The 20021-nt window shown below is 39.8% G+C and overlaps 1 protein-coding gene across 1 annotated transcript in view; it reads left to right on the forward strand.

Annotated features, from left to right (window-relative positions):
* The first annotated feature begins 4741 nt into the window (after window positions 1–4741).
* Window positions 4742–20021, forward strand: part of LOC135711060 (serine-rich adhesin for platelets) — a 76968-nt gene continuing 61688 nt past the window's right edge. Inside the window, exon 1 of the mRNA XM_065233804.1 lies at window positions 4742–5167. The gene's annotated coding sequence lies outside the window, so the exon portion shown is untranslated. The remainder of the gene's footprint in view (window positions 5168–20021) is intronic.

The raw sequence follows: 20021 nt of genomic DNA on the forward strand, positions 1-20021 counted from the left end.
GACTAAGTATAAGATTCGCAAATATCACACATATTAAAATATTTAATATTTCCACCATCGGTATTGATACTGATACATGGAGCTGTCCTTCCCCTAGGGTTATTCTTTATGCGGGCTCATATCGGTTAAAAGTGAAGGCCCAAACGTAATGTGGGCGGAAGCGGAACGGGAACGGAAAGTTTGACATTTGTCACAAATGGCAACAAGATGCCTAACCGAAGTCGATTTGGTTCGAACTAGTTTTCAATACGACAAGTAGGCTTACTCAGATTGGGCTTTTGCGCTGCCGCTGCCGTTCCGCTTCCGCTGCCATTGCGCTTGGCCCTAATAAAATAACCATAGCCCAAATAATAAAAACTATTCCACAAAAGGCTTGGATGATACCATGATACCTCAAAATAACTAAGTTGGGAGTGACAACCCGCATATAAAGTAACCATTGCTCTTGCCATTGCTACACACTTCACTTAAGGATACTTCGCTTTGAATTTTCATAAAAATAAAACCAGTTTTGTCAAAAAAATGTATGAAATATATTTCTAGATAGAGCTGGAATTAGGGCATAACAGCTTTTGTAAACAATGACTTCTCTCGATGATTTCTGGAAAGCCAAGGCTCGCTCACTCAAATCAACGTCATTATCGGGTAGGGGAAGTCTTCCCCTTTCCGTTGGTTATGTTGGTTTGCGTGGGCGTGCCTTGAGTTTCGAGAAATCATCGAGAGAAGTCATTGTTTACAAAAGCTGTTACGCCCTAATTCCAGCTCTATCAAGATTTATTTAATTTGTGTTGGCGAATAAAAACTTCCGTAACGCGAGTTACAGCGTGGAAAAGTACAGTCAAAAAATATCACTGACTTTGAAGTCTTATTCAAATGGTTTTTAAAATGCCTTTGCAAGCCAGAGACATAACCTTGTATATTTTCACGGCAGGAGAAACAAACTATAACACAATATGCCTGCAAATAAAATCATACCGTTAGTTTCAAATACTTACAAAAGATTTCAATCAATCGTGCATACTCCTGTTGCAGCTGCTCCAGAACTTTTTCCATTTTTACTAAAGTTTTGCACACGTCCGACTAGCACACGCGAGAAAAATTTCCGTCGTTAAGTTGAGCGCAAGTGGAACGTTTGACGTTTAAGCGTTTGACGTTTAACACTTTTTTTTTCGAATATTCGGTTCAGTTTACCGAATTTCTCGGTTTTCACGTAGCGAATTCGTAAATATCGATACATTACCGTACTTTTCGGTTCAGTCTTCATTTATATCTGTCAAATTTATACTATTTTACCGAAATTGGGATCTGATTCGATAAATAGGCCTTAATTTTTTTTATTAATCCATTTATTTGGTTTCTCGTTGGTAACCGAACAGGTTCGGTAGAAAATTAAATCGAGTTCGGTATTATTTTCTAAGTGTGTAGAACAGCTCCAACACTACCTATACCTTACCAGTAATGTTAACTTTATAAAAAAATAGTTATACTATGGTTCATGGAATGTAATAGACCCAGGCCCCGGTCCCTTTAAAATTGTCTCATTGTTTATGAACAGACCTTATATTTCACATTTATGGTGGTAAGCTCCAACCGGTATTATCCTCGGATTAAATTAACATCAGATTCAATCAACACGACTCTAAGCAAACGTTTTGCAGATCACACAAACAGGGACGGTTTTAAAAGTCAATCCAAGTTGGAGCTTACCGCGGTGAGTGGAGAGCGATTTTTATTCGAATAATTGATTATTCGATTAACGAACCAAAAAATGAATTATTTTCAATCGGTAATATCATGCATTATTTTTTGCAGAGGATCATCATTTTTTCAAACATGTCACTTTCATAGGTGGAAAATGATAGTATAGCTTGCAGCACAGCGATAAATAAATAACCGACTAATTATTAATCGAGTAATAAAGAAATGGGACATCACTGATTTTCGGTGTGATTGTGATCAACTCTACCGAGGGGGCAATACAAGCACGTTTTTGTGCTTACGGAGGGGGGGGGGGGGTAGCTAGCAAACACGCTAACTTGAACCATTAAATGAGTATATTTTACCCATTTTTTGAATTCATTCCGAGCTGTCAAAAAAGGGTATTTTTTAAAAACTAAGAATCCTCAGTGATTCTGTAAAAAAATATCGCCATTTTCCCAGAGCTGCAATTCATACGATTTTTAACTGGATTCGCTTGTCCTGTTTCCGGATGCTCTTTGTCCGTTACAGGCTATCCTATTCCTAAACCACAATTATGTGGCTCAATATACCTATCTCTTAAAGCTTTGTTGGCCTCCATCCTAATTTATCATGCCTGGAAAACTGTACAAGATGATTTTGCCAGATTTCAAGCCGATATACATCAGTAAGCCAAATCCAAAGTAGATCAAGTGCAAGAGGAGATTATGACGCACGAGTTACTTATACAAAATCACTTCTATAATTCCCAGCTCAGCACAAGCGGTTGACTTTTTTTTATTGCTTTGCAGTGTTGAATGTGCCATTGTTTCATGATTCCAATAAAGAAAGTGTTTTGTTGATCTTAAGTTGACCTCTGACGTATTTATGATTGTTAGTTATGTGCCCTATGAAGCGATTAAAAAGATGGGTACTGTTTATTCATTGCCAAAAAAAACACGAAGGATAAAAACTACCCATTTTATGAAGTACTAGTCGAATACTCATTAATGAGTAAACTCGGTTTTACTCATTTCGTGAGTTAAGCCACTTTTCTTCGAAATGGGTAAAATTTTACTCATTTATGGGTCGCCGAGTTATTAACAAAAGAGAAAATCGATCATCGCAGTTAGACCCTTATGATTCGGAGCGCTACACAGAGAAAAAAATTTACCCTAAATTTAAGTTCTTTTTATTTATTTTTGGGTAATTTTGAGTTTTGCATCCCATTTTCACTTTTTGTTGTTGTCAAAAACGGAACGAGAGATTCGACTTTCTCATGACTATCGTTCAATAAGCTACTAGCAACAATCAGTACGAAACTAACGATTTTAAATTGGCTCACCACTTTAGTAGCCTATTGGTCCCAAGCAAACGATTAACGTACCCTATTCTAGTTGAAATTCTATTACTACACTATGTTTGTTTTGATTCGCTATGAAAGTTTGACAGATAACATCAGGGGTGTGTGGATACATGCAGAACATGCAGGGGTGAGTGAAATAGCTTGGGACTGCTTGGGACCGTTGTTCTGGTACTGAGTGAGCCAAAAATAATAATGATTTTCTTCGGGACCCAGTGGTCTTAGAGTTACCTCTACACAGCAAAAAAAAAATGTAATATCGATCAACGTAATTCAAGCTGATGCATGAAATAATCATGTAATAGCAAAACGCAGATACAATATTACATCAATGGATGTAATTTTGTTCGCAAAATCGATGTACATCGTACAATGTGATTTTACACAACCGATGGATTGACCTGGTTGCAGCAGTTTCGATGTAATATTCAACAACTTTTTTTGCTGTGTATGCTACTAGTGAGTATATGAGATATTCTCAAATTTGAGGCAATTGAACTTAATTTTAGGTAGAAAATACTCACGAGTAAGTAATTATTTTTGCCGTAGCCAAATGCAAACTACTTTAAGCAGTTTACTGAAAATTAGCTTATTGAACGGAACATGGGAGATGAGTGAAAAGAACTTAATTTTGGGTAATTTGTCGGTTCCGTGTAGATAAATAGCCCTAATAAAAATTGTATGGTTAATTTGCTTAACGACGTGTTCTGGGTATCATCCAAACCATTTGTGGAATAGTTCAATGATTTGGGTTATCGTTCGTTTATGGTTATTTTTTATTAGGGAGGCTTCTTTGACGTTTATGAATTGCACAAGTATTAGTGCAGAATTTTGGGTGAATTCAAAGGTTTTATTGTACTAATAATTATAATTTACCCCGACAATACTTGTGCATTTCACAAAAGTCAGAGAAGTCTATATTTTTTTTTATATTGCGTATTTCACACCAAACTGGACAAAGCATAAGCGCATTTTCACTTATTAAAAAGTGCGATAATAGAGCGAGTTTCCGACTAATCGTATCAGTGGATCCGGTGCACTTATTCCTTATAATGCAGGCAATAATTGCTCCAAAGACAATAAATTTTTTTGACGGAAACGTTCACATTTTTCACACTTTTTGCATTTTTGGGGCAGCCTTGTTTCAGAAGCAATCAGCAATATTTATGGTTACGTGATATCTGTTCGGCCAATAGACAGTAATTTTGGCCGCTGAGGCATGTTTTCTTGTCATTATTTTTCGTGCAGTTGCGCGTCACAAGGAAACGTCAAATACAAAATTAAGGGAAAACAAGAAAAGCAAAATCTAAAATATTAATCTTCCTGGAAGTGCAATGAAAGCTTATGTTGTTCCAAATAAATTAATGGTGCAAAATAAAAAAAAAAACATTATTCAATCAATAATTGATTGTTGGAGTCTGTTGAACATTTTTTAATTCACCTTTTAAAATGTTATCCCTTTGATTAATTAAATGCTGTTTGGTTAGAACAGTTGGATATTTTTCTTTGAAATTAATTGCATTGACTTTATAATCACGGAAGGTTCCATGGTGTGCCATCATAAATATAATTCCTTTTCCATCGTACCAGAACAGTAAAAAAACTGAAAGGCGACCGATGGTGGCGCTGCAAAACAAGACCAGAGTTTAGGAGTAAACGAAAGGCAACTATAGTCAGACAGTGGCAGGGAGAAAGAGAACACTCTGCAGAAAGAAGGCTGTTCTTTTCGACATTCGTCGCGAGAGTACTTACAGAGGAACAAGCAGAAAATTTCGTCCGCTTTGACAAAAGCAGGACAAACCGTGAAAAAATCAAAATTTTGCAAAATTCAAGTGCAAATTAGTTGGCCGTACCGTTTTCCTGGGGTGGAAAGTCGCGCGCGCTACCCCAAAGTGATTACTTGGCGGGGGAAAACGTGGCCCCCAGCAGCAGGCACGAGACTGGAACAGAAAAGAAAAAAAAAGTGAACCCAGCGCAGAGCACCATCATCAGATCGCAGTGAGTGAGTGGAATAAAACGGAAAAAATGAATCCGCGGAGCAGCAGTGTGTAGTGTCAGTGGCGTTAAGGAATATAGGATTCCAGATAGCGAAGGGAGAAAATATCGCCTCAATTCCAGTGTTTCTAGGTGAGTGTCAGAACATTTTTTCGGGGCTACTTTTCTCCAAGCTAGCTGTTCCTCTATAGGGGACGTTGTTCCTTCCGCGCCTTTGCTATGGGCCACAGAGTAAAATCATTTTCGAGTTGATAGGTATTTGCACTATACGGAGTGGAGGACCGAGGGCGATCATTACGACAGCGTAAAATTTACAGACACAAAAGCATCCGTGCACCTACACAGCGGAACAGATAAATACCAGAATGTACGTACACACGACACGATAGTTGTGCGGAGTGTGTTGCATAAAAGAAGTTTTCGATAGCTGGATTTTGTTTTGGCCCATTTATTGCGGGAATCCAAATCCAATAAGGATAAGACTGTTAGTTGGGACGATTTTATCCCTCACGATCGTCTAAAAATATGTACCTGTTGATTGAAAAACATATATTTTTATCTGCATGTGGCAGAGAAGCGATGATCGTCATTTTGATGCAGGTACAGTGATGTAGGAAAGTTGCGAGTTTCTTGGGATGACATCATTCGGCTTTATATGTTCAGGGAGAATAATTTTCTCCAAGTTTTGAAATGATCCGTCGCCTGGCTGAGCTGAGATTGTGACACATAAGGTATCCTTTGTTATTAGGGAACGGAGTCTTTTTCTCTCTCTCTTCAGCATCGTATGCAGTTTTTGGTGGTGCTACCTTATCACTGATGCATGGCGCAATTGCAACCCAAATTACTGCATTATTGTATAGTATTGTATTGTATTTACGTTACAAATTTCCACCGAATGGTATGATCATTTGGAAAGTATTGTACACTTGTTTCCCGAAATTGTTAACTATTTTGTTCATCAACATCTATTTAAAGTAAGTAAAGCGAAGAGGATGGGATAAGTAGAATGTCTCGTACGCACAAAAATACCCGGGTAGGGACAGTCAACCTATGATTTTATAGAGTATCGAGCCAAACGTAAAGAATCAATTGAATATGTTTAAGTCGTTTATTGAAAGAGTATACGGAAACAGCTAGTGGCCTGTTGATGTTGTGTGCAACTTTAAAAGGGAGAGGTAAAAAATGGCTCCATTTCTAAAGAATCTGTCACGAGGGATTCAAAAACCTTTACAGACACAGTAAAGCAGACTTTGATAAGTCATGACGAGAATGAAAATCTCAAACTAAACAACTTGATCAGCATTGATAAAGAACAACGTGTGAGTTGTGAAGATTGCTATAAATGCTGATCACCTGAAACACATCTAAACATTCTTAGGTTCTTTTATGTTAAATTTGTGGTTCTGGACGAAATAATAACTAACTTTTATAAAAAACGCTTCAGAACCTCGCGTAAGCCGCGAGTATTCTTTCCAACTTCACACATAGACATATAATCAAGCGAATTTTGTTACAAATAAAGAGCAATGAATTATAGGCTCCGTAAAGCTAACGTGATTGAACTTTCCAAATAAACGAAATCGATAAAAAAAAATCGCTACGGTAAAAAAAATGCTCTCTGTTGAAGGATCCTTTTAAGCAATGAAACTTAATAATACGGAATGCTGACCTACAATGATCCAACATCTACTGATTCAATGAATGATTATTATCATTGTTTTAAGCTAAAACTTTATTTATTGTAAGAAAATAGCTGACTGTAAGAAGCAGGGGCCTGGCTGGCGGCCATGTTTTTGATGCTATCATCTGCTCTTGTCTTCCTGCTTATAATACAATTTTCCGTCGCTTTCTACCATGTATACGTCAGGCGGGCCGTATTTAAATAAGGCCCGTGATGTTGTCTACTGTCAAACGTATAGGATTGATATAGGGTTGCCAAGCCCCTGGTAAGAAGTTTCATCTGCGTATAATTTGTCCAACCCCTACATCTGAACGTGGATGCGCCGGCGCCGGTAGTGTAGTGATAAACATGACTGCTTTCTCACTCCAATGGGTCTGGGTTCAATCCCAGCCGAGGTCGGTGAGATTTTTCTGAGGCATAAAAATCTCTGGTCACGTCTTCCTTCGGAAGGGAAGTAAAGCCGTTGGTTCCGGCCCATGTGTGTTGAATGGTGGCGATATCCTACGCAGGTGTGGAAGCTGTCTCCCTGCACATTGTCGTCAACGGATGGTCATCGATGTCCGTCGGTGGTTGGCACTAGATTAGCACAGAGACCGACGTTAAATAAAAGAAAGAATAAGAAGAAGAACGTGGATGCGTCTCTTTATCATGTTAACTATGAATCATCGTATCTCGACTTCATTTTCCATTTCAACTATGCTAACAATTTCTTTTCGCGGTTGCATATTTTGCGGAATAATGTTTGGCGACGTGAACCATTTTACGGATTGTACCATTTGGCGAAAAACCAATTGGCGGTGCATACCATTTTGCGGAAAACTATACAGGGGAATTTACGTATTCTCGGCAACCTAAGCAGCGACCATCTTTCTATAGAGTTCTCCAGATGCACAAAAGTGTGCGTGAGACCGCGCGCTACCTTTTTAAGTAGTTGTGATATCGCGATACCTTTTTGGTTCTTCTTTTTCTTCATTTTATATATGGATGTTGGATTTAAGTGTTCGTGAGATTGCGCTTAGATATCTCTATAGAGATCTCCAAGCGCAATCTCACGAACACTAAAATCCAACATCCATACATAAAAATAAAGAAGAAGATGAAAAAAAAGGTATCGCGATATCACAACTACTTAAAAAGGTAGCGCGCGGTCTCACGCACACTTTTGTGCATCTGGAGAACTCTATAGCCTTTTTCTCTAAGGAACGCACACATATGCAGTATTGGTTTGTTTACAATCTTTTGCTACCATCGAAAGAATTGTCAAAAATTGTTTTGAAACGCTTTTACAAACCTCCAATCTTCTCTAGTGAGAGCGACTATAGTGGGCAACATCTTTTTATTCGGCAACCTTTCTATTTGAGCTGCGTGTTAAACAGCTGTGCTTTTTTCATCGGCAACTCGAAATCAGCAGCATTTTGTAATGCGAGTGTTTCATTTTTCAAGAAAACCTTGCTAGATTGCTTTTCTCAGCGGTAAAAATATAATCAAATTGAAGCTGAAAGTCTAAATAATCGTTTGAATGCATTCAGCGAAGTGTTTTCGTAAGAAAATCCAGTGAAATTAGCGTTTCAATTTGGGTTGCCGAAAATAGTCTGTCATGCCGAAGTCGTCATTTCCCCTACGTGCATAATTTTTTGCTGAAATCATTATTTTCTAAATTAAAAAAAAATCTTCAACAATATTAGTTAATCCAATACCTCGTAAAAGTATGCTAGACGCTCACGCACAGCACATGAATACTCCAAGAAGGGATTCCGGCACCTTTCATAGCAAATTTAACAGAAAGCTCATATTTTGTCTGTCAAATTTGCGGAATGGATCAAAACCGAATTCCATTGTGCGTAGCCTTGATTTTGTTTATCTAGTTCGTTTATTTGTAAGGCTCAACCGCGTTAGCTTTACGGAGCCGATAATTCATGGTTCTTTGTTTGTAACAAAATTCCCTTAATTCTATGTCTAGTAGGAGTTGGGCCAAATACTCACGGCTTACTCGAGGTTAGAGGGGTACATTGTCGAAGGATAGGAAAAGAGGAGGAGCTTGGGGTAGGGTTTCGTTGTCTCATCAGAGCGATGTCGTCAGTATGAACGGTAGTGTGGTTCTAGATTCGTCTGGAGTTCGACCGGCTATGGTGACCAGTGGGCGACGATGAGACAAACAAAAATTAATAAAGAGATACAAAAGACAAACGAATTAAATTCTTATACTAGACATTTCCAGAAACCAGAGCTGGTAAATATCACGGCCGTCATGACAATGAGAAAACAGGTCCTCTCACTATCACGAGACGAAACGACCGATCATTAGCTTTCTTGTCATTTCCCAATGATCAAGCACTCATGAGAATAAATCTTATGCAGTTTGGACATCAACATTTCTAACTGATTTAGATTAATTTAAGCAAGTAACCGTATGTAATTGGTAGATTTAATATATTTTTAAGATTTCCTTGGTACAAATAACTTTTATAGCGATACATGAGCTAGTAATCATGATGATCACACCACCACAGACAAACAGACATAACACTCGCAATTTGTTCATCGAACAAGCATTTAACGGACAATTTAAAAGTATCGTAGTTGGTAGTAACACCACCTGTGGCACACATAGTCAATTCCCTTGCGTTTGACGTTTACACACTACCGCCATCTGGTCAGCGTAGTGCCCACCACAGTGTACTCAACAGATGGCGGTAATGTTTTAGCGACGATGTTTTACAGTGAGAAATATTCAATGTGTTATGTCTGTTTGTCTGTGACAGCACTGTCAAGTTCAAACTGACAAAAAAAAAATCGATGTCATCATTTTCAAGTTTTATTTTAACATTTATTTTGTAATGTCACATGGTAAAGGGTTACCTGCTTGCATGCTGCTTTTTGTTGATGATGATGTTGGTGGTCGTTGCTGGTGGGTGGTGTTTTTGATCGTGTGGTTTGCTGACCGGTGAGCTAGCTGTTGCTAGTTGCTAGCTGTTCATGGAGCCGGTGGATGCGACTAATGCCGGGAATAGCCACCAAGAGCAGCTCACTCGTTCGACGATAACCACCCAGTGGCCGACAGAAACATCTGATGACAAACAGCGAAAGGTTCACTGTTGGTGGTGGTGCATTGGTGACCAGTGTTGTGAAAATATCAAAAGATCTAATCTCACCAATGTGCATAATCTCATTTGAGTATCGTAGACCAAAAACTCAACACGCAAACAACAGCCGATGATATTACAAGCTGTGATACGGTTGCTATGATATCATGCTAACAAAACTCCCCGGCTACAATTCTCACCAAACTGTGTTGAGTTTGAGCTTCAAGATTTTTGCTGTACATCCGAACACGAAACGAAACTTACATCACTGCTGGCAGCAGTAACTTCGTGTCTGCCATCTGTGAAGCTTAAAGAAAGATAGCAAACTATGCTTTCTCTTTCTAAGAAAACGATGTGCAAAGGAATCATTTTTGTTGTAAGTCAACTCGTGGCTACAATTTTACATGTTCTGAATAGTCTCGCAATATCAAAGGAGCTTGTAAAAACAATATCATGCTTGATATTTTATTCCAATATCATGCGTGATATTGGAAGCCCTTGAGAGCTAAACAAAATCATTTGAGTGAGGATTATGCCATCACTGTTGGTGACTATCGTCGAGATGACAATTATGAACGGCGGGGCAACTGCCGAACTGCCAACGACACTGCTGAAGGCCCGCTGGGGTGACAACGGCGTTGCACTCGCCGGGTTGTCGGTGATGGTGATAGTAGGGCCGGTGATTTAGCCGGAATACCAGCGACTATGGCAGTGGCGTTCCTTAACCTCAATCTACCTATCGTCTATGCGGACGACATTTTGCTACTGATCATAGGGAAGACCCTGAAGGCCATGAGGATAAAGCTCCAAGCTGCGGTCTCCGCTGTTGGCCAATGGGTCGCTAGGACCGGCTTTGAGATATCTGCTGAAAAGAGCTCAATCTCCCACGTCTGCCGCCTTGGCCACCGACCACTTCCGACACCAATCAAGATTAACAGCCACACTATCCCTAGAAAGAAGACCATATCCATCCTCGGGGTCACGATTGACCGGAACTTTCGGTTCGGCACCCACCTTAATGATGTCAGGACTAATTGTCGAACACGATTGAACATCCTCCGCTCCCTCTCCGGGCAGCATAAAACGAGCAACAGGGCCATCGTACTCAATACCGCCAGAGCCATTGTTCATAGCCGACTGACCTACGGAATTGAGCTCCTCTGTGCGTCCAGCGATTCGGTCGTCACCCGACTAGCACCGATATATAACCAGGCAACACGAATTGCGGCTGGACTTCTGCCCTCAACACCAGCCGATACCGCCTGTATTGAAATCGGAGTGCTCCCTTTCCGATATTACATTGCGGAAACAATCTGTACCAGAGCCGTGGGCCTCGACGAAAAATTAAGCGGAGAAGGAGAATTCTATCTCCTCACAGAAGGGAAACGAATCCTCCAGGAAATCGCTCACCAGGAGCTCCCCCCGGTGGCCCAGCTTCACTGGAACGGAGCCAGAGAGTGGGATTCTTCCCCCATCCGAGTAGAAAAATGCATGGCCAAGCAGTTCCGAGCAGGAGACAACTCTACGGCAATGAGATCCTGCCTCACCGAATTATTACAAACACGGTACCACAACTATGAACTCCGTTTCACCGACGGCTCCAAGGCAGGAGGCAGGGTCGGCTTTGGAGTAACTGATGGACAGACCTCACACTTCTGGAGACTCCCCGATCAATTCTCGGTCTTCTCGGCCGAGACTGCAGCCCTCCATTACGCAGCTTCCCTACCATCCTCCTCCCCGCTATGTGTACTAACCGACTCTGCTAGCGCCCTCGCGGCACTGGAATCCGCCACTGCCCGCCACCCCTGGATTCAGGCCATACAAAACCACACCCCCCCCCCCCCCTGGCACCACTTTCATGTGGATACCGGGACACTGCGGAATTGCCGGAAACACAGAAGCAGACCACCTCGCTGCCATTGGACAAAATGGCCGACTCGCCAACACTTCGGTACCCAGACAGGACCTGAAAAGTTGGATCAAGTCAACCCTCAGGACGGGTGGAACCGCGAATGGTTCGCCAGGAGAGACCTCTTCATCCGGAAGACCAAAGGGGTAACCCTTCCCTGGACGGATGTCCCAAGGTTTAACGACCAGAGATTCCTGTCCCGGTTAAGAAGCGGCCACACCCGCATCACCCACAACATGGGGAGCAGCAGTGGCAGAAACTTCCGCCAAAGATGCGACATCTGCAGAACAATAATGACGGTCGAGCACATTCTTATAAACTGCCCTTGTTTCCACGGACCACGAGAACTTTACGGGATCCCGGGCAACATCCGAGTCGCCCTTCAGAACGACCCGGTAGCAGAGGCACAACTGATATGTTTCGCGAAGGAGGCCGGAATCTACAAGAGGGTTTAACCCATATACATTATGACAGTAGGCCCGGCATTCCCAGCCGGTAGCGGGTGCCAGGTCTCTCCGCAACTTTGGATCTCTCGAAAGCATACAACCGAGTTTGGCGTCCTGCTGTACAACAACAGCTTATAGGCTGGGATATTGTAGGCAAGATGGGCAAATTTGTCCAGGGTTTTCTGAAGGAGCACTAAATCCAACACTTTTAAAGAAGAGATCGAAGTTCCACAAGGCTCAGTCCTTGCCGGCACCTTATTATTGGTCCCCATGAACTCAGTATTTATGAATTTACCAAAGGACATCTATATTTTTGTCTACGCGAATGGCATTGTAATTGTTGTGGTAGGTACCCCAAAATTATTCGTCGAAAACTACATACAGCCAACCTGTAATTGTCGGTGAGAAAGAAATCGCATTCTAAAAACAGCTGCGAGATCAGTTCACTGTATTTTCTGCTGAGACAGCAGCCATTCTACACGCCATAAACAGTAACGCCGACGACTTCACTCCTAAAATCATACTTTCAGACTCGGCTAGTGTTCTGGCAGCTTTGGAGAACCCAGGACAGAAGCACCCGTTAATTCAAGCCATCGAGATTACCGCCCGAGCTAGCACCACATTGTGCTGGATACCCGGTCACTGCGGCATTAAAGGTAACGAGGAAGCAGACCGTCTCGCTTGCCTTGGCCGAAGCTCCGAAAAATGGTACCTCAACAATCACGCAATCTGTTAATCGTACATGGGAGCAGCAGTGGGCATCAAACGAAGTCCTTTTTCTAAGGAAAATAAAAGGAGATATAGGAAGATGGACGGACAGCAAAAGTCGATGAGAACAGCAAGTATTATCCCGTCTTAGAGTTGGACATACAAGGATCACCCATCAGCACTACATATCAACCTTTCCTCAACCAACATGCCAGTTCTGCCAGGTTCCCCTAACGGTGGAACATCTTCTAATAAATTGTCCGCAGTTTGAAACAGTACGAACGAACCTGGACCTTGGCATACACATCCGGAGTATCCTGCAAAATGATACAGTCAACAAAACTAAACTTATAATATGCTTAAAATAAACCAAACTTTTCTTTAAAATTTAATGAATTGTAAATTTTAAATATTGGATGGCTCAAGCCAACTTACACGCATCTCCCAGAGGCGAACCAGCCTTTAGGCTGGAAAAATCTCTCTTAAGGTGTATGCGCTTTGATGCACCCGGGTACCCAGCTCCCATTTCAATAACACGGTGTAATAAAAACGTTAAGACAATAGCTTTGTTCAATAACTCAGCTTGCACTCGCTCGCAGTTCCTCGCAGTTACTCGTAATTTTTCGTCAACTAATAGCTCTCAACCTTCTTCGAGCTAGTTTGAGTTGCTTGCCTAAATGAGCATCTTTTAATTCGATTCACTATTATTCTCATTTCTCGACAAATTATTTTCTTTTATTTAAGGGGGGAAGTACAATTAGAAGGCCTAAAATGAGGCCTATCTTTGAGAGTGGATTGCGAGTAGGGAAATAAATGAATGTTAGCGATTCTTTATGTATGTTATTAAGGATTTAATGAAGATAAATTATCAGTGACATTTTTTTAAAATTTTGCAATTTAGCCCAATTATTATAAATAATGTGAAGTCAATTTTTTAAAGCAGCACTTCGCGCCGTGCAGTCCCTACGTCCATGATCACGTCTGAAACAAAAAAAAAACAGGACATTAAATTTGAAGAAGGTACAGCGCACAACATGAATTACAATGAATTCACAAAAAATTTGAAGTTGAAATTTTTTTTTTAAAAACCCTATTTTTTTCGACTTTGTTTATAAAAAAAACATGTTATAACAAACAAATCTAAAAAATCTTTCTATTCATGTTGTGGAGAATTTAATTATGAACATAAAACAGAAAACCGGAATCGATTTGAATGAAAACTCTGACCTGTACATTGCACGGCGATTTTGAAAACACTACTTTTCAGTAGAAGCATTTAAAGTTCAACCACAGACAAACAGACGTAACTCTTCATTGTGTATCTTCGTTCATGCATTTAACGGTTGATTTGAATATTATCAGTTCCGCGAACTACTCGCCGCAGCACTGGCATCGGATCACATTGATGTTTCTATACATTCTATAGAACTTTTATGCAATATTGTTTGCGAGCTAGCGAGCAAGCTTGTTTTCCGCGAGAAGCCCGAGAGATGTCGTTACTGAGGTCATATGTTTTGAGATACTATGTTTTCAAGAAAAACTTTTTCAAAGAGTTACGTCTGTTTGTCTGTGGTTCAACTTTGACATGTTCAGCTATTTGACATGCACTCACTGAATTGCGTATAACTTTTTAAATAAGCTCCGGACGGCTTTATGCTTTTAAAGGCTCATTCCCAGATACATATAGAGTAAATTAAGCCAACAAAAATTTTTTCGAGAAAAAAAAATTCTAATTGTACTTCCCCCCTTAAGTTTATTATTTTTGTTACTGTCGATTAGCATACGAGACAAGAGATTCAATATTACTTGGGGTGCATACCTCCCCTTCGTCACATTTTTCCTATGCCTTACCTGCTTGTCACACATATGCAGAGTGTCTACCGATTCGGGAAATGCGATAAAAAGACTGGAATCGAGAATTACTGGGAAAAAGTTTGGAATATGTACCTTGGATAAATTGGAAAGTCAGATACATATTTTTTTGGTCCTGAAATTTCACCTGATGCAGCTTTTGAACACTATTCCGGCTTGTTTTTAAACACTGTATAATGCAACATCTCCCCGCTAATCCGACATTCTATAATGCGGATTTTGTTAGTGTCATATTAAACAGTATAAACGCGTATTTTAATACATTGTACTGTCATATTTTGTCGTTTCGACGTGGTTCTGTAATGTGGCTCAAGTTAACAGGGAGAAAGCGGGTTGCATCAGTCAGATATATGATGAGCACCGCAATATCATCTTACTTGGGAAAAAAGATATATTTTTATAAACATGGTATAAATTGCAACTTTCCTAGTGTTTCTAAATTTTCCTGGCTCATAAACCCTTATAGAGACTAACGTTAATAGTTAACGTTGAAACTACCATAACTTGAAATCCTTGTCTAAAGTGGACTCTACACATTTGCTTTTATTGACAATAATGGTATCTTTGACTATATGTTTAGTATTACTTCTGCGTGAAGTCAACGATATACATAGTTGAAGTTGCTAATTTCAAATAACAGACTAAAGTGGTAATTTTTATACGATAGATGGAGGAGATGAAAGTCTAGAGTTGATAGTTCCTTTAAAGTACGGCAGTGTGAAAATTGCATATAGATAGTAGAATTACAGACAAACAGACGTAACTCTTCATTGTGTATCTTCGTTCACGCATTTAACGGTTGATTTGAATATTATCAGTACCGCGAACTACTCGCCGCAGCGCTGGCATCGGATCACTTTGACGTTTCTTTACATTCTATAGAACTTTTATGCAATATTGTTTGCGAGTAAGCGAAAGATGTCGCTACTGAGGTCCTATGTTTTGAGATACTATTTTTTCAAGAAAAACTTTTTTCAAAGAGTTACGTCTGTTTGTCTGTGGTAGAATAGCGAGCTAGGACAACTTTTAAGGAAGGTACAAATCGGTTTTTTCATCTCTCTTTACCAAACGCCACCACTGGCAAAAAGAGATGAACGCCGACCCGCTCAAGTACCAACGATGTGTTTGAAACAGTTCTACCGATTTTTACCGCACTTCAGTTGTTATTTGAAGGAAGGCATCCAGTCGTAGGTTTGGAAATTGCAACTATTGTTTACCCCTACCACGATATGTGCTCCTGTCATCGTCGACTTGACGATCTCGAGGGGACACGGGTGGGGTAGGTGCTGCTACTGTACCTTTCGATGACCAGGAAAACCGTGAAAATAAATAAAATTTCAAAATGGAAAAGCAGTTGCCACCCTGAAATAGATATTCTAAACACGAACCTATAATTCAAATGCCCATAAAGCCATTCTATTCCATATGATTACAAATCAACTTTCCATCACTATCATTTACGACGACTTGTACAAAGCAGCTATAGATCGTTGAAGGTCATATTATTCCTATAGAAAAGTAAGTACATGCTTTCCTCCTCCATCCACAATCTGCGTGTTATACCTTTATACTGTCGCTGTCGCCTAATAACAAGACGCAATCTGCCGGACAACAATTTTCTCCACTTTTGCCTCATTGCAGTTGCAGTTTCACACACGCCTAAACAGATAGCATCATCTACGTCTACTTGATTGCGTTTAACCATAAAAACTCCAACTTTATCTGCCTGCATACAGTTTTTGTTCGTATGGGGGAGCTGCCTTTGTGTGTTTGTGTGTGTATGCATTCTCATCTCCACACGTGTGCGTTGTACTCCGTTGTGGGTGACATATGTAACTGGCTCGAGCGCGGGTGTTGCAAATTTCATCTCCATCATCCACGGTCAGCGGTTCGCGGTCGATGGGAGTACTAACTAAAATGCCAAATGCACCAACCTACTAAAAGAAGAGAAGCGATTGACGCTCACTCGGACTAAACCCATCCGGCGCGGCGCTGTAGTCATTTCACTACAGTAGTAGGGTTTTAGTAGAAAAGAGAGAATATGTGGAATCGACTGGGAGAACGGTGTGGACTCTAGATGTCGATAGTTTTCGCTCCCAGCTCGCGGGAACTTCGTAGTAGTGAAATGAAAATATAGGTGAACACCACCGTGCACACGAGGGCTATTTTTCGATTCATTCATTCGATTGATTGTAGTTACACTCTCACAGGCAGTGGAGCAAAAAATAGTTATCGTGTGTTTTTACACAAGCCCCCCGTGACAGTATAGCCAGTCGAGTTCCTCACTGTGGGCCCTGGGATAATAATCATGTCAGTTGATTATAAAATGATCCTTTTAAATTGGGTCCTCAAATGGTTTGCCAGATGTTCCGCCAATGTTGTTTTCGCAAATATCCTAATAAAAAATGTTTTAAAATGCCTGTTTTAGCATATTTATTCGACATGATCATATTTACGAAACAGTCGATTGTTGTCCACGGAACATACGATATAGGTCACTGGCCATGAGTAACCAGGCATAAACCTGATATCATAACATCGACCGTTAATGGATCCGGAACATAAAATCTAGGTTAGGGCCACGGGCAACCAGAAAAAAGTAGAAAATATTCGTTCGATCATGTTTACGCGAAAGTCATAACCTTTGCTCGTACATGAGCATGAGCATGATTGACCGCCCGCGGATGCTACTCTGTTATTGCCAGATTAGCTGTTATTACACAGAGAACATAACTTTTCTCGTACAGTGCAAAAAATGACCACTGTGTCACTGAGCGTCATTTTTAACTTTGCGAAATTTTCAGAATCTTGGTAGATTCTACTCATCGGAACAATACTGGTTTACCCGCCTTAAATATTTTCAAGTGAACATGGGAATTCTGGGAATAGTTCGAAAATAATTCTAAGTAGTAAAATAGTAAGAGTGTTCTTTCTAATTGAAATTTCTTTTTAGGTTTGAAGAAAATTCAAAGGTGTTAGGAGAAAGTTGTGCAAAATCTAAAGATTACTACTCGGTTTATTCTGAAACACACCTGATTCCTGGTGAAACTTAGGAATAATTTCGAGGGAGTTCTGTGAAGAATTCCTAGGTAGTTCGGAGGAGAATTCTAAGGAAATTAAAAGAAGATCTTCATATGAGTTCTAATGATAACCCCAATTTAGTCCTAAGAAGATTTCTAAGAGAATCTTGATGAGAATATAATAGAAATTCTGAAGAGAATTTTTAGAACATAATTTCTATGAACTTCAGTGCATAGTTTCAAGGAAATTCTAATAGAATTCTGAGATTTTTTTAAAGGGAATTCGGAGATGCATTTCAAAGGAAGTCTGATGCTAGATTTCACGGTAAATTTTGGAGAATACTTCAGGAATGCTGAGAAAAATTAAATATTAATTGTGATTATAATTCCGAGTGAATTTAAATGAAAATTTAAAATGTTCCTAAGAAAATTCAAAGGGAGTTCTAAATAGAAACTCAATAAAATTACGAGAAGAGCTCTGAAGGAAAAGAAAAAAAAAATAAATCAATTCCAAGGTAGTTCTGAGTAGCACTTCAGGATATATATGATAAGAAACCGAAGGAAACTCTGAGGATCAGTGTTCGGAAAATCATTTTCAAATCTCATTCGTTGAGCCTTCCTGAGAGAAAAAAAAACTCGGTTGCGAATCTGGTAAACAAATCTCACGCTTGAGATTCTCATGCATTTTCACGCACTCACACTCAAAACGCCAAAATATTATTCCAGCCTAAAACTCATAAAAATCGCTCAAACGTCAATTGATAGCATGCTTATGCATATTGTGTTAGTTTTCCATCCATAGAAGGCAAATAAATTCTCGCATGAGATTTGATTTTTTTTTTCAGTTTTTTCCGAGCACTGAGGATGATTGAAAAAAATATGATGTGATTAATTTCGTGGAGTATTTCATCGCAATTCCTAGGAGAGGAAACTCAGAAATCCATGATATTTCTGAAGGTAATTACAAAAATTCTTGGATAAATTCAGAGATAGCTCGAAGAATAAGCCCATTCAAGTTTTGGGAGAATACTTAGAAAATGCTGGGGAAAATTTCTGTAGAATTTTCAGGACCATGATGAGTAGAATTGTAAGATAATTCTCAGGGTGTCGACTACCTGGAAAATATATATCAGGGAATTCCTTATTGGACCTGCCAAATCAGCGATTGTCAGGGAATTTCATTCAAAGTCAGGGAAATATTTCTTTATAACAGAAACATATTAATAAGTATGGCTGACTTCGCTAGTTTCAAACAACTTGATTACTCGTTGTAGTTTGAGGATGGTTTTCAATTCCATTAGCTCGATCCAGCTGTGACCAGCAAACCTCAATCCCTTGAGCGCATTGGAGCATATTATCCGGAATAATATTTATACGGAGCTGGGTCTCAAAATGTGCTGAAGGCAAAACAAATATAATGGGATTAAAAACAAGTGTTTCATATGTGAAATGCAGAGTGACCAGTGAACCGAAAAAAAACCGGAAAAAGCGGGAATTTTAAGTCACCGGGAAAATCCCATGCATTTAGTTGACAAATTTGGAAAAATACACTTCGTCGTCTCTTCGAAAACAATAAGATTTCAAGACCCTTGGACTGGTCTAGAGTTTCAAGATAACTACAGTCACTTTGAAGAACTATATACAGAATTTTAGAATTTTTTCTAAAGCAAATTTGAGCAGACTTTAGAATGAATTCTAGAGATAACATCAAGGTATTTCAGAGAATATTTTCTAGGGAGCTTTAGGAAAACCTCTGGAAGAGTTTTTACAAGATCTCTCAAGAGTGAAGAGGATTCCAGGATTCTTGAAAAATACCAAGGAACGTGAATTTTGAGGGTACAACTACAACATAATTATGCGTAGATCTATAAGGATATTCCGAGTATAATTCCAATCGCATTTCGAAAGGAATTTCAAATGTTGGTCTGAGGTCAATACTACGGAGAATTTCATGTAAATTTTTAAAAAAGCTCCAGAAATTCTTAGAAAGAGTTTAAAATTCGAAGACAGGATGAATTTTAAGAATTTGTTTTGAGTTTTTTTTTTCTTTGGTTTGTTTTTTCCGTCGATCTTGTTTTCCGTGCTGAGCACCAATGCTACCGACGTGCCAAGAAGGCAGCTCCCACACCTGGACCCTACCTATCGACCCATCAACTAATGAACCGGGGACCAACGGCTTTACTTCCCATCCGAAGGAAGGCGTGATCAGAGATGTTATGCCTCAGAACATCCCGGCGGTGCCGACTGGGATTGAACCCTGGCCTGCT

The sequence above is a fragment of the Ochlerotatus camptorhynchus genome, unplaced genomic scaffold (genome assembly GCF_037179485.1).
Source record: "Ochlerotatus camptorhynchus isolate MF236.1 unplaced genomic scaffold, CSIRO-AGI_Acam_v1.1 ptg000417l, whole genome shotgun sequence".
In the NCBI taxonomy this organism is placed as follows: Eukaryota; Metazoa; Arthropoda; class Insecta; order Diptera; family Culicidae; genus Ochlerotatus; species Ochlerotatus camptorhynchus.